This window comes from Pseudophryne corroboree, chromosome 6 (genome assembly GCF_028390025.1).
Source record: "Pseudophryne corroboree isolate aPseCor3 chromosome 6, aPseCor3.hap2, whole genome shotgun sequence".
Classification (NCBI taxonomy): Eukaryota; Metazoa; Chordata; class Amphibia; order Anura; family Myobatrachidae; genus Pseudophryne; species Pseudophryne corroboree.
Window position 1 is genome coordinate 301,202,449 of NC_086449.1, and position 16,346 is coordinate 301,218,794.

Below are 16,346 nucleotides of genomic sequence, written 5' to 3' on the forward strand. Positions count from 1 at the left end.
TCTACAGCTAACAAATCCACCAGTACCACATAACTATGACACAAAACATTTTAATACCATTTACTAATTTATGTTGTAGTGCTATTTGCCACTCTTTCCTTCTCCCTTTGTTCTTTAAACTTTAGGGGTTTATATGGAATCATAGAAAGTTTGCTGTCAAAGAGAAAAACAGACGCTTCCCAACAACCCCACCGAGTTTCAATAAATTCATCAATACTACTTTTCATGAGTGAATATTATGCCATTTTAGTTTTTTATTCTATGGTTTGTCAAGTAATAGTGAATTATTTATGAGTCCATTCTATGAGCTGATATAGCTACAGGAAACTGCATTATTATATACATATTTTTAATATTTGGTATGGTGATACCTATATGGAATGGACATTCTTTTATTTACAAATAGATCATTATTGAGTGAGGAGGATTGCCCAACAAAGATATTATAAAATTATATTGTGGTTTTAATATACCCTAGTTAGTGGCAGAGAAATGATTTATAAGGAATCAGCAGCTCTATAGCGGGCAGCCAGACCTATGGCACATGAAACTTTAGGCAAGGGCGTGAGGGGTCTCTGGGTTGGCCACCTGTCATTAAAGGCATGAGGGAGCTCTGAGGCATATATAGGGGGCATGAGGGGGGCTGTGACTGTATAAAATGGAATGATGGGTCTCTGAGGCATATAAAACGGAATGAATGTGCCCTGGGCTGGCATATAAGGGCATGATGGGGCATATACAGTATATGAGCATGATTGGGCTCTAAAGCATATAAAAGGATATGACATCTCACTGGTAGCCTTTATTAATTAGCTATAGCATTTATTACATGCAATATAGGGTCAGCAGTGCTGGTCAACGTGCATTCACATACACAAATTGTTCACAACAATAAGTGTTTGTAAATGAACAGCTGAACAACACCAGTAAACAAGTATTTAAATGTTTAACTTAAAAAAATAGCAAATTCATTATGCTCACAATCACACCATGTACCTCAAATTGCTGTACTTCATTGCACTCCATGGTATTCTATCCACAGCAAATACATCCTTATTTCTCCCTGCAACCCACCCCTCTGTATACATAGCCGCCTCAATTATCCACTCACCTCTAATTAACACTCATGAGATTTTTACTTATCTTTTTACTTTGACAATAACATCCACAACCTGTCACCATAAAAAGATTCACAAACCTCCTACAACTATATTTATTTCTCTCTCTTACTTCTATTAGCTGGTGACATTTCCCCAAATCCAGGCCCCAACCACTTGCCCCACTCACATTCACCTGATTCACAGCAATATAGAACTCCAGCTAACCTGATAAACATCATATGTCTCCCATCACACTCCAAATCACTAAAATGTGCCTTATGGAATTAACGCTCTGTTTGTAACAAATTAACATCCGTTCATGACCTCTTCATATCTAACAACTTCAACCTGCTGGCTATAACAGAAACATGGCACACACAATCAGACATGGCCTTCTCTGCAGCACTGTCACACGGTGGTCTCCACTTCACACACACCTCCAGGCTTGGTAACAGTAAAGGTAGCAGGGTTGGATTATTACTAGCCCAATCTTTTGCATACACAGTTCTACAACAGGTTCCACCACTCACATTTACATCATTTGAAGTACATTCATAAGGATTTACACTCCTTTCTCTCTGCATGTTGCAACTATCTATTGTCCACCTGGGCAACCTGAACAATTTCTAGAACATTTTTCTGCCTGGCTCCCTCACTTCCTATCCTCTAACATCTACACCATCATCATGGGCGATATTAATATTGCTATTGATCGTCTCTTACCTCCTCTCTCAGCCTCTCCCAATGGACTTACTCTTCTACTCATCAGATGGGCCACTTCCTTGATCTAGTATTCACCAGACTTTGCTCACTTTCTGAATTCACTAACACTCCTTCCCTCTCTCAGATCACAACCTTATCGCCTGCATGCTCTCCTCCAATACTTCAAACTCAGTGTCACTGAAGTCCTCCAATCCTCCTCAAACCCGCATAAATATTAATGCAATTTTCATGAACTTTACACCTCACTTCAACAACTGCTTTCACCTATTTATGCATTCACTTCCCCTGAGATGGCTGTATCATACCTGAACCAGACTCTAGAAATAGCCCTTGATGAAGTGGCTCCAGCTACCCATCACACTCCACATAGGCCTAGATGTCAACCGTGGCACTCTAAATTAACAAGACATCTACAACAACTGTCATGTAAAGGAGAACATCAGTGGCGTTATTCTAATATTCCAAGTGACTTCCTCACATATAAGACTGTGTACTACTCTCACCGTAATGCCCTGGACACTGCCAAACAAACATATTTCCAAACTCTCATCTCTGCTCAAGCCTCTAACCCTAAACAACTTTTTTATACATTAAAATCACTTCTCAACCCTCCCTCACCCAAACCACCAGTCACTATCAAGGTGCAAGATCTTGCTTCCTACCTCAAGGACAAGATTGATAAGATCCAAGATGAAATGGTATGCTCTTCGTCAGCCAGTGACCTGCTCAATTCCCTACCTGAACCCTGTGGCACTTTCTTTTCATTTGATCCCACAAATGAACATGAAGTATCAACACTCTTCTCATCCTACTACTCTGCTACCTCTCCTCTTGATTCTGTTCCCTCACAAATAATGTGCTCATTCCAACCTTAACTAACATATGTAATCTCTCTCTCTCTCTCTCTCTCTCTCTCTCTCTCTCTCTCTCTTTACTGGTATCTTTCCTTCATTGTTCAAGCAAGCAGTTATTACTGCCATTCTGAAAAACAAAGTTATGACCCTCTCTCTCAAACTACCTTCCTAGCTCTCAGCTTCCTTGCCTCTCCAAGATACTTGAGATACTTGCCTACACTTGCCTCATACAACTTATTGAACCCACTTTATTCAGGCTTTCATTCTCAACACTCCATAGAGACAGCCCTAACTAAAGTAGTGAATGATCTTGACACTGCAAAGTCTAAAGGCCATTACTCACTTCTTATTCTTCTAGATCTATCTGCTGCTTTTGACACTGTTGACCACTCTCTTCTCATACAAACACTACAATCCCTAGGTCTTCAAGACACAGCCCTCTCTTGGTTCCTATGCTACTTATCTAATCGCTCCTTCAGTGTCTGCTTCTCTGAATCCACCTCCTCTTCGCTACCTCTTTCAGTTGGAGTACTGCAAGGCTCAGTCTTAGATCCTCTGTTTTTCTCAATCTATATCTGTTGGTAAACTAATCAGCTCTTTTGGATTTCAGTATCATCTGTACGCAGATGATACTCAAATCTGCCTATCCTATCAGATTTGTTGCTATCTGTATTGATCCATGTCACTGAATGCCTTTCTGCCATTTCATCTTGGATGTCATCTCGCCGCCTCAAACTTAATATTTCCAAAACAGAGTTATTTATATTTCCATTGGCCAATAGTAGCTACCAACCTGATATCTATATAATTGTTGAGAACTCCACAATCGATCATACCCCACAAGCTCGCTGCCTAGGTATCATCCTTGACTCTGAACTGTCAGTTGTTCCCCACATTCAATCTGTCTCAAAATTATGTTACATGCATCTAAAAAACATATACAAAATATGATCATACCTTACACAAGACACTGCAAAAACTATAATCTGTGTTCTCATTATCTCCCATTCTGATTATTGCAATGGTCTTCTTACTGGTCTTACCTAAAAGAGACTCTCACTACTACAATTTATTCTGAATGCAGCTATGAAGCTAATCTTCCTCACTAGACATTCATCGTCTGCAGATCCACTCTGTCAGGCCCTCCATTGGTTACTTGCATTCTAGCTTATTCAATATAAAATACTTTTACTCACACATAATTCCATTAACCAAGCTACACCTATGTACATCTCTTCGCTTATCTCAAAATTTCTCCCAACTTGACCTCTTTGCTTTTCTACATCTCTCATCCACACTCATTACTCACTCCCATGCACGATTGCAGGACTTTCTTCAGTCTGCACCCACTCTGTGGAATGCCCTACCATGAACAATAAGACTCTTTCTAGTCTACAAACCTACAACGCATTCCCTGAAAACTCACCTATTCCGGCAAGCGTATCAAATTCCAGAACCGCATACAAATTCCAGAACTCACACATAAGGCCATTAACCAAACTAAACCTATGTACATCACTTTGCTTATCTAAAAATATCTCCCAACCTGACCTCTTCACTTTTCACAAGATCTACGTCTCTCATCCCTTCAGACAAGCCTACCAAATTTCAGACCCATACACATAACCTTCACAGCTTCCCTATCAAGTTACATCCCCTCTGTACAGTCCACATAAACTCACATTTTGTCTTCCAACATTGCTGGGTGATCATATCATATACAACCCATTAAGAACCTAGCAACCTGGGGAACCATTATGTAACAGGTAGCATCTATCCTTATGTATCAATGCCTATTTCCCTATAGATTGTAAGCTTGCGAGCAGGGCCTTCCTACCTCTGTCTGTCTTTGCCCAGTTTTGTTCTATAATTGTTGTTCTAATTGTAAAGCGCAACGGAATATGCTGCGCTATATAAGAAACTGCTAATAAATAATAAATAAATAAATAAATCAATCATCCACACTCAATTCATTACTCATATCCATGCATGATTGCAATACTTTCTCCTGGCTGCACCCACTCTGTGGAATGCCCTACCACGCACAATAAGACTCTTCTCTAGTTTTCAAACCTTCAAGCGTTCCCTGAAAACTCACTTATTCAGGCAAGCTTATCAAATTCCAGAACCGCTCATATAACCTTCATAAACTTTCCTATCAATAATCCCACTGTACAATCCACGATTATCCTCATATATTATCTTTTTTTTCTCACTTTCCCTTCCTCCTGGTCCTGGTTCTTCATTGCTGTGATGTGATATCATGCAGCCTACCGAGAACCTTTACCATCTGGTGGACAACTATGCAATAAATAGCGCCTATCCTTGTGTATCAATGTCTATTTCCCTATATATTGTAAGTTTGCGAGCAGGGCTTTCCTACATCTATGACTGTTTATTATTGCCCAGTTTTGTTTTATCACTGTTTCCAATTGTAAAGCGCAACGGAACTTGGCGTGCTATATAAGAAACTGTAAGCAGGGGCTCTGGGCTGGCATATAAGGGCATGATGGAGCTCTGAGGCATATTAAAGGGGTAGTAGTGGCGCTTTTATACACTAGATGGATAACCTGAATTCTGATAAATAAAAGGGTTGTGGTTTTGGCCACAGTCCTGTTCTCCTCGCCTGGTCACTCCGCCTGTATGAAATGTGAAAATAAAATGTGGTAACCCAGTGCAGCGGGGGTCGTGGCCTGGCTGGGACAGAGCCAGGAGACGCTGTGGACGGTCTCAGCTGGCCACGGCTTTACACGTGGGGGAAGGCTGGATCTTGATTTAAGTGGGCACTAGAGCTCTGTGCCGCGGGTCACGTGACACCGGACCCGTTTCTTCACCCGTGCCTCCACTTCCGCCGGACGGAGAGTAGACACTGTGGAGCGGCTACCCTGGTGTTCTAGAGCAGTCCCTTTCTGTGCATAGCCTTGCTGGGCTCAGCTGTGGGAGGTGAGAGGCACAGAAGGCGCCATTACTGCAATACAGTGCTGGCAGTGTAGACAGCCTTATTACACGAAGAGCACTTTGACCATCTATAGCTCCTGCACTGTACATTATTATTAAAAAGGCTCTAGTTGACATATCTCCTGCATCTGAACAAGTGAGGGATCACTTTATATTGATGTGCCACACTATTACACTTGCTTGAGCTCGTACTGCATGCACTGCAATCCATTCTTCAACTGTTTTGTTTGACTGCGTCACTACTATTCTCCCAGCCTGGTACTACTGTTGGACTTTTAACATCTTCAGTTCACACCCTGTTTCTCCGGAGCCCTGGAGTCAGGTGTGAAGACTTGCTATCTCCCCACACTTCCAGAACACCGGATTTCTAGCCCTGAAGTTACAGGGCGCTGCCGCGGCCCCCCATCTTTGATCGGCCTGGCACTGCTGCAGAAGCGGCTCTCCCCCTTCCCTCTGCCTTAACCAGACAGCGACTTTTCTCTCCTTTCATGCCTTTTGCAGTTTGTGGACTAAGGTGTGGTGGTCAATGCTTTTTAGAGGCCCCTCTGTTCCTCATATATTGTTGGTGGGCCAGCATCATAACTGCTGCACACAAATTAACTGGGGGCTGCCTCCCTCACTGGCTCCAAGCTGTTATTCACTGTCTAAGGCTGCGGTTTGTGGTACATGGAAGCTGTGGTCTCTCTGACCCCTCATTGCATTGATTATACTTTTATACTGGGGCTTTCTGGGCTCACTGCATTGATTGTACACCAGTCCTGGTGTTGTTTGGATTTTACATTGCTTGTCTGCATTAGACTGCCTGACATCGGCTATTACATACTGCTGCCGCTCTCATGGATGAGTTTGTGGCGAAGCCCCCACAAGGCCTTAGAGGCAGCCAGACTGGAAAGAGTTGTGGTAAAGACCTCCCCGCACCTGACTCCCCTGTTTCTCCGGCCGCAGGGTCCAGCAATAGCCCTAAACAATATGATTCAGTCGCTCCATACTCAGGGACTGCTAGCTCATTTCCTAGACAAGAACTTACACATCTTCTTGCCATTTTGCTTGACCAAAAATTGGCCCCTCTTAAGAATTCATTGGACTCCGCTCTTGCTCAGCTCACTAAACATGAGCAGCGTATATCGGAGGTGGAACAGAGGATTTTAGGTTTAGAAGATGAGCTGACCACTGCGCACACTACCATATCTAACCACAAGAAAGCTGTAGCCTCTATGCAGGACAAGCTAGAGTACTAGGAAAATAGGAATATGCAAAATAATGTCCGCATAATAGGTCTTCCGGAATCTGTCAAGCCTGATGACCTTATGAAGCTAGTTTCGGATTGGCTCCCACGTGAACTAGGCATCGTTTTCAGCACTGGATCGCTTATTGTGGAACGGGTTCACCGCATCGGCCCGAATGAACAGGCCTCTCATGATAGACCTCGTCCTGTGATAATGAAAATATTAAACTATGCGGATAAAGTCCAACTTTTTGAGGCGTACAGGAAGCACTCTGACTTGCAGTGCCAAGGTGCTAAATTGTTATTGTTTCAGGACTTTTCTTACATGGTCGCAATGAAGAGAAGAGAATATGTTCCAGTTTGCAAGCGCCTGTTTGCCTTGAATCTTCGATTCACTTTGATGTAGCCTGCAAAATTGCGGGTGTTCCATAATGGAAAATTATTCTTTTTTGACTCTGCGCACACGGCAAAGAACTTTATGGATTCCCTCTCGTCTACATCTTCGACACAAGTGTCAGATGAGGATTGACCGCTATGTGACTAACGGACATTGTATCCTCTATTTGATTTACAATCCAGAATGGCTTTCACTATTATTGTTAATGTTTTTTCGTCCATATAATATTGTGGTTTTTATGTTGTTTCTGCAATATTTTTCTCCGCCTCTAGTGGGAATCATTTTTTTTCTGTATCTTGTATCTTTTTGTTTTCTTCTTTTTCTTGACCTCTTGTCTGCGCTTGGCCTGCTTTGGGTCTCTGCTGCTTTTCTACATTTTTCTCCTGCTCTTCTTCTCTTTCCTTTTTCTTGGCTGTATTATGGTTTATGTTACATGGGCTTCCCCACGGTTGGCCCCCTCCAGTTCTGAAAATGTTAATACTGTTGTTTTTCCCAACCATTTGGTATGTTACAGGCACATGCTGTTATGCTTTTCTGTTAATAACATGGTATCTTAGGCTTTTATTGCATCCCTATTTCCCGCTCGCTGGGACGGGTAGGGGACGATCGCAACATATACTTATACTTCTCTCCTGGCCTAAGGCGGGTATAGGCTGACATGACTAGTTCTTTCACTAACTCTACTAGGGTACAGGAATCTCTAAAATTTGTATCGTGGAATGTGGAGGGGTTGAATTCCCCTATCAAGAGGCGTAAAGTACTGACCCATTTCAAACGTTTAAAACCTGCAGGACACCCACTGGCCAAAGATCCTAATGTCCTGAGAGACAACTGGCTGGGCGATTTCAAAAGCCTCCTCGTTTACATCTAAACGTAGGGGTGTACTTATTTTATGTTGTGAACATTTACATTTCACTATAAGGGATACTTGGTTAGACACAGAGGGTCATTTTCTATTTATTAAGATATTGTTGTGTGGGTCCTTGTATACTTTAGCTACTATATATGCCCCTACTACTCCAAATTACCACTTTTTTATGGATTTATTCGTAAAACTACAGGGCTGGGTCGAGGGGCCACTTGTATTGGGAGGGGATTTCAATAATGTACTTTCATTGGGATTAGACAGGTCCTCCTCTATTGGTGGAGACAGGTGTACATATGTGTCTTCCTTGCAGTTATTACTTGACTCCTTACAGCTCTGTGATCCCTGGAGGTGCCAACACTCGATTTCACGCGAATACACCTTTTATTCTCATCCTCATCATACATCTTCACGGATAGATGTTTGGTTGTTATCCCTTTCCTTGTATCAGCGAGTGGTGGACTCAGGAATTGCACTCATAGACATTTCTGACCATGCTGCTATATGGTTGACTTTACTGTTAGAGACCCCCCTCTTGTTCTCCTATAATTAGAGATTCCCTGGCTACCTCCATAAATCAACTGACTTTGATAATCACATTGAGGGGGCTTTTCTAAACTATGTGGATGATAATGTAGAGCTCTTAGGTGATATTAATTTGTTTTGGGTAGCATCTAAACCAGTGGTCCGTGGGCAGATTATCGAATATGTGTCCAGGAAACGTAGATTATTGTCCTCAAAATTAGATGAACTGAGCCGTGCTTTAGCAGCTGCTTATGATACACTGTTACTTACCGTGTCCCCAGACAATTGACAGGCTTACCTTTCCGCAAAGCATGCGTATGATGCCCTGTGCACTGAGCATGCTCAATACTCGTATAATGCTCAGCGTAATAGATATTTCTGTGGTTTTAATAAACCTGGTAGATTATTGTGCCTTTCTTTCACACTACAGAGAGGCACACGACAGGGATGCCCCCTTTCTCCATTGCTCTTTTTTAATCTTGCCCTGGATCCTATGATCCGTACATTCCTAAGAGATATAGCGTGGAGAGGCATCTTTGTTGGAATTTATGAGATTAAGGTGTCTGCCTTTGCCGATGATCTCCTGCTATATTTTTGTGAGCCTTTCCTTCGTTATTGCAAACACTCAAATTATTTAATGATATTTCGAGGTTTCTAATTAACTTTGTAAAAACTGAAGCCCTGGCCTTGTACGGCGATGCTAAATTGGGTAGAGGGTCTAGATTTCCTTTTTGTTGGGCTCAGGATTTTATTATTTATCTGGGTTTGTGTATACCATGTAAACAGGATGAATATGTATTTGGTTATATGCCCTTTTTTATTGGACAAATGTTGACTGATTATGAAAAATGGAAGCACCTTCCACTCTCTTATTTGGGACGTTGTCATTTATATAAAATGATTTCTTTTCCTCGTTTGTTATATCCAGATGCTTCCTTTCACCTTTTCAAAGAATGATGCAAAAATCATCGATACTGCTCTTTCTAAATTTATTTGGGCCGGAAAACGCCCCAGAATTTCCTTGTTCAAACTACAGCAGTCATTGTCCCTGGGTGGGATTAACTTACACTGCATACAAGATTTCGCCTTGTCGGCGATTTATAGGTTCGCTCTGGACTGGATAAGAGGAAGTAGCACTTATGTTGACTCTTTTCTGGATCAAGCATTTAGCCCTGACTGTAATTTACTAGCTTTATTGCATAGATCTCCCACTTCTCTTCCCCTACAATAGGAATAACCCCCTGCTTAATCTTCCTTGTTTTGCTTGGCGCTTATTAAGGAAGAGACATGCTCTTTCTCCTTCCCAAACCTTGTTTCTCCTGCTTCTCAATAACTATGGTCTTCTGCCTGGTGAGTCGAATGGCATGATTAAGTTTTGGCACCTCCAGGGATTTAAATTGTTGTACCAATTTTTGGATAAGGACTGTTCTTCCATACTCTCCTTATCCCTACTTAAAGAACGTTTCCCTGGCTTACACTTCCCATTGTTTGTATATTTTCAAATCTGTAGTTACATCACTAAATTATTATCCCAACTGACTGTCGCGGATAAGTCCAACGTGTCAGATTCTATAGTACGGAATAGACCTGGCTTGCCCCCTCCCACCTCTCTTATCTATAGTCACACTAGAAGAACTTTAGATATTTCTAACCTTACTATAGGCATGGCCAAATGGTCAGTTGCATTTCCGGATATCCTTTTGAAAACTATTATTGCATCCTGCACCACACTGAATAAACAATTGGTTTTTGCCTCTTATGCAGAGATGAATTACAAATTGCTTCACAGGGCGTACTATACCCCTAGACTTCACTTTTTGACTGGTGCTTCAGATAATTCCAACTGATTAAAGTGCTCAGAGCCAGGGGCGGATATAATTCACTGTATGTGGTTGTGTAATTTGATACAGACTTTTTGGAATAATGTGCAATCTTATATTAATGACGTATTACACATTTCTTTTACAGTTCATATGACCTGGGCTTTATGGAACCATTTTCCTTCTTCTGCTTCTTTCCCTATCTCTAAAAGTAACCTTCTTTTACTAGCAAGGGTGGCCACTGTATAAAAAAACAAACTATTCTATCACAATGGATTACGGCTGAACCTGGCTCCTACTCCCTTACGACTCCTTTTTTTTTTTTATATATATATGGCTACCATACTTACTCACCTTACCATCTTCGACCAAAGAATCTGTATGGAAAGCTGTTATATTGACCACCTGGTATCATTTAGAAGTCCTAGACAAGGGGACGCCCCCTTTTTAGCTACTTCTGTATTCAAATTAGTTTATTCACTATAGTTGATATATGTATAATATACATTGTATATGTACTGTTTTATGGCTCTGTTTTAACATGTCTCTTGATTCTCACACTTCTCCTTCACCTACAGAGCGTTATTTTACTGATTGTATCCTATTTTTCCCACTACATTATACTGTACCAATTTGGAATGTACCTGTGGTGCCTGTAACAACTATATGTTTGTCTTTTCGAATAAAAACATTTGGAAAACAGAAATGTGGTAACCCTACGCATGGATTACATTTAATACACTTGCACTTAGGGCGCAGAATATCCTGTTAACGAAGGCTACCATAGTGAACTGTGCATACTGTCTCCACTAGTGAATAAAGGGATCAAAATCTGAATAGGCCTACATGGGCAGTCTGAAAACAATAATGAGACAAATGATGAACTGGAAATTTATGTAGGGAATAATTGTAGCAATGTTCATTTTGCTGTGTATAGTTTACCAATTTCCTTACAGACAATACTTTTAGAGGAAGACGAAATTTTTTTTTTACTTGGCCCAAAAGTAAAATGGCCGCCGGGGAGTCGCTGCGGCTCACGTGACTGGCTGTGTGTACTATGCATTCGCGGCCTCGCTTTTCCGCTTCCCTGTCGTGTCATCACAGTGTCGCGAGAGGCAGGGAGAGGTTTAGTTGTTCTGGTGGAGGAGGACTGTCAGCTCGGCCGGGACGGGCGGCGAAGGGGGAGCCTGGCTGCTGCAGGACGGGCACCACCTCCTCGCAGGCGGCTGGGAAGAGCAGCACACTCCGTGCGATCGCAGCCAGGAAGCTGCCCATCCCCCCACCGGGTGAGAGATTCATCACCGACCCCTCTGGGTGGGGAAGGAAGCAGCAGGGGATCGGATTGTCCCCGGCTACCGCTGGCGGGGTAATGATCCGGGCCGCAGACCTCCGATCGTGACCGGTAAGGGCACCTGGTGCGTCCCCAGCCGGAGCGGGGAGACCTAGCAGTGTTGTGGGCGAGGAGGTGCTGCTGGTGGGGGAGGGGGTTATTTACATCTGCGACCATTAACCCATTCGTTGCAGCTCATACACCCTCCCCACCCCTACACTCCCCTCTCCTGCTGCCCTCTTATTTACTGCTAAGAGGGAAGTCACGTTATCATCTGCTGCTGCTGCGTGTGATTGTGTCGTCATACTACAGGGGCCCGTGACATCATCTTATGCTGCGCATCCCCCTTCCCCCGGGTGTCCTGTGTATAATGTGCATCACAGCTGTAAAGGGGCCTCACACTGGCGTCTGACTGCAGGATAAAGATTGTGTATATGTATATATATGTGTATATGTATATATATGTGTATATGTATATATATGTGTATATGTATATATATATGTGTGTGTATATGTGTGTATATATATATATATATATATATATATATATATATATATATATATATATATATATATATATATATATAGTGCTGCTGACAGTGTCACACATTACAGTGCAGAAACATTGGTTTCCCAAGGTTATTTGTGGTATATGTTTGTTTATAGAAGGTTTTATTTTCTTTATATAGTGGGGTCACCACATTTTTGCCATAGTACATAACGTTTTAAGCAAATTGTGTCCTAGCTACATTTAGTTTATGGGTATGGTTTGATGCTTAATAGTTTTTTAAAGTCAGTGCATTGTACAGAAAGTAAATTATTCTCTTATTGGTGAATTGGACCTTGTAAATTTCATTATACATTAACATTTCTCCATTATTTCTATATATTTTTTATTGTACTACTAGGTAAATGTTACTGTGATAGTATTTTGGTTGCTTCGCTGGTTCTTCCATTGTAGATTACAAATTAATGCGACATGTTTCTACATTATTTGCTAAAGCATCAGAAATGCCCCCACCAAGTCCTTCAGAGACTTGTTGGGTATGGGTCATTAGGTCAACCACTATTGGTCGACATGCACTAGGTTGACAGGGCGACTAGGTCGACATGGAAAAAGGTTGACATGAGGTTTTTTTGTTTGTTTTTTTTACTTTTTTTTGGTGTCGTTTTCTTGGTAAAGTGACGGGGTACCACAGTTAGTGGACAGTGTCCCCTCGCATGGCGAGCGAACTTCGGGCATGGTGCCTCGCTCTGTTGCCGCTGCACTCAGCACAGGTTACCGTTCCCAATTGTAGTCCACGTGGATCGTAAAGTATGAAAAAGTTAAAAAAATGATAAATAAATATGAAAAACTCATGTCAACCTAATGACCATGTCGACCAATAGTGGTCGACCTAATGACTGTAAGCCGACTGTTTTAAATGAAAATGACAGGAAACCATTTGCATCACACAGTCTGTAAATGTAATCCTGATATGTAGCGTTCAGATTGTATAGCCGCTTGGTTGATGAACTTTTTATAAATAAATAATATGGGATCTGTTTCTGAAGTTGGCTTTTATTAATTCTGTCCTATAGAAATACATTTTTTGCTCGTAATGTAAATTTCTGAGAATCCCTTCTACTTAAGTTGGAAAAAAACTCCCTATAAAAATTTTACTGAACAGAGCTTTAGTCTTAACATTTTTTTTATATTGAATGTCAATAAAATCTCTGTTTTATGAGTTGCTACTCATTGTACTATAATATTCATGGGACTGTTCATCAAAAATCCCTGGTTACTGACATAAAAACTACAGCAGAGGTAACCAACCATTCCTCTCACTGAGAATCATTGGAATGACATACAAGAGCCCATTGGCTGCATCTGTTTCATAGTCTAACCAAATATTTACATCCTCTATATTAGTCAGGAAGTGATCTATTCTGATATTACATTAATCCTGCACACATTCTTAATCATAGAGAAATGAACCACTAAACTGCTAGGCGTAAGGATATACAGTATGTGCCAGATACATAAGCCTTTGTGAGTGATAAAGTGGAGAGAGAATGTGCCAGCCAATCAGCTCCTAACTGTCATGTTACATGCTGAATTTGAAAAATGACAGGAGCTGATTGGTTGGTACTTTATCTCTCCACTTTATCCCTCGCCACGGCTAAGTACATGATCTGCCCCAAACCTTGAGAGGTCTTCTCTGCCCAGATAACTGTTAAATCTCCGAACAGGTTGGGAGAGAAAATCCTACTTCGCTCTCCTGTTTTCATCCGAGTATGTGCAGCTGACATCTTGGTAAAGCTGGCCATACACTTTAAGATTTTCTGTCCAACCAGCAAACCAATTCGCTGCAATAAGGAAAATATATTAATTGCTTAATGTAAGATCAGGCGCTTTGACCGACCTGGTTCTCTAAGCTGCTATCAATCGGGAGATAGTCCATCACCCAAACACAAAGTAAATGAAGAATATAATAACAAAACAGCGCTCAATGTATGAAATTATAACTGGTATTTTAAGTAAAATAATTATCACATACTTACTAAAGAGACGCACCATAAATATGACGAATATATAAAAAAAAAAAAAAAATTCTGAAAGAGCCTCAATGCCAGCCTCTGGCCCACAATTAGTCTCTCAGATGGGCACATCAATACACCAGTAATGTCGTGAAACAGTTCAAATCTGTCATTAGGGATCCTTTGGGCAATATGAAAAAGTTCGGGACATCTAGTCTTTAGGTAAATAGTTACCAATTTCCTTCTGGTTGTAGCCGGGTATTCCACCTAGCGAGGGTCCGGTATGCACTCCGGTCCTAGGCAAAAAGAGTGGTGGTTCTCCGTTTAGTGTCCACAGTGGCTGTAGTTGGTGTTTCCCAAAGCTTGTAGCAGCCGCAAGATATCCCGCAGAGTAACCTGGCAATGCCCAGGTCAGAGGCTGGCTCTCTTACACGTTTCGCTGTCACTTGGCAGCTTTATCAAAGGTCATTGTTTGAGCGCTGTTTTGTTCTTATATTCTTCAATTCGCTGCAATGTATGGAAGCAAATGACAATCGCCCATATTCTCCCAAACACTGGGTGGGGAAAGTAATAGGGTGCGAGGATCAAAAAGTAAGAGATTTTGTGAGTTCTCCTGATTTTTTTTAAAGTGGCAATCATTTACATGGCAAAATATACCTGGTTTTGCCATATAAATGATTTCCACTTTAAATAAATTAGGTAAACTGTCACATAATATCTCACTTTCTGAATCTCACACCCTATTACATTCCCCCTGGGAAACTGACAAAAACGGAGATTTTAACCAGTTTGTCTGTTTTCCAGCGTTTGGGAGCAAATGGTCAATTGTCATTTGCTCCCATACATTAACGGATTTTCGTTCCAACCATCAAATTGGTTGGATAGAAAATCTTAAGGTTTATGGCTGCAACTCTGAAATGATGAATTATTGCACTGTAGTTAGGGACAAAGTAAAGGTGTGTACACACGGTGAGATCTTTGCTATGCCCGATTTTGACTATGCAATTTCCCTTGAACTGCCGCAGAGCCCAGATGGCACAGATTTTGACTATCTGTACTTTCGATTTTGTCTATGTATGATTTTGACTTAAGTGCCAGTTTTGACTATACTTTGTACTAGATAGTACACTAGATAGTCAAGATTGACTTGCCTGCACAGGCTATCTAGCCTTGCGATACCGACCCCGCGGGAGTGCGCATCGGGATCGAGTCGGTATCGCAAGCTGCCTAACACCTTGAGCTGTGCACTAACTTTCCTTAAGATTTTGACTGTATAGTCAAAATCTTATAGCTGTATCTCCCTACTTTTGTTAAGTGGAACAAAATTCCAGACGTGACAATACCACACCGTGTCTACTTCAGCATCCATGCTTCGGGCATGGTTCGGGCATGGTGCCTTCGCTCCGCTACCGCTTCGCTCGGCACAGATTACCGTTCCAATCGTAGTCCACGTGGATCGTTAAGTATGAAAAAAAAAAAAAAAAGAAATAAAAATTGAAAAACTCATGTCGACCTTTAGACCTGTCGACCTAGCACATGTCGAGATAGAAACCCTGTCGACCTTCCATCCATGTCGACCTATAGTGGTCGACCTAAACATTGTCGACCTAGACAGTGTCGATCTTCAGACCGGATCCCATCTCACTGTGTGTCATTCAGATTGATCAGGCAATATCGGGTGAATGGCTTGACAATTGTATAGGGGTGTACCTTAATACAACACGTTATGTGAGGATAAGTACTCCTTATTATACATTTGCATAAAACAAGCTAAAAATCATATTGAGCGAAGGTGGTGGTATAAATATGTAAATGTGCCCTGGAAAACTATGCGTTTTTACAGCTTGCAGGCAGTATGCAGAAGATGTATAGCATTGGGGAGTATACAGATACATATTTGCTGCAGTCGCACCAAACAACCCCTCTGATCCCGTAAGACTCTGCAGTGTTGGGCGTCTTGTCTTTTGTTTTTGAAAATGCGTTTAGAGCTGGGTACACACTAGAAGATTTTTTTAAACAATTTTGCCAT

The 16,346-nt window shown here is 41.5% G+C and overlaps 1 protein-coding gene across 5 annotated transcripts in view; it reads left to right on the forward strand.

Moving 5' to 3' along the window:
* The first annotated feature begins 11,538 nt into the window (after positions 1-11,538).
* Positions 11,539-16,346, forward strand: part of RNF111 (ring finger protein 111) — a 186,248-nt gene continuing 181,440 nt past the window's right edge. For 3 of the 5 annotated variants that reach the window (XM_063926180.1, XM_063926183.1, XM_063926184.1), the window contains exon 1: positions 11,539-11,869. The gene's annotated coding sequence lies outside the window, so the exon portion shown is untranslated. Of the gene's footprint in view, positions 11,883-16,346 lie in introns of all 5 variants that reach the window. The other 2 variants (XM_063926182.1, XM_063926181.1) reach the window with 2 other exon arrangements.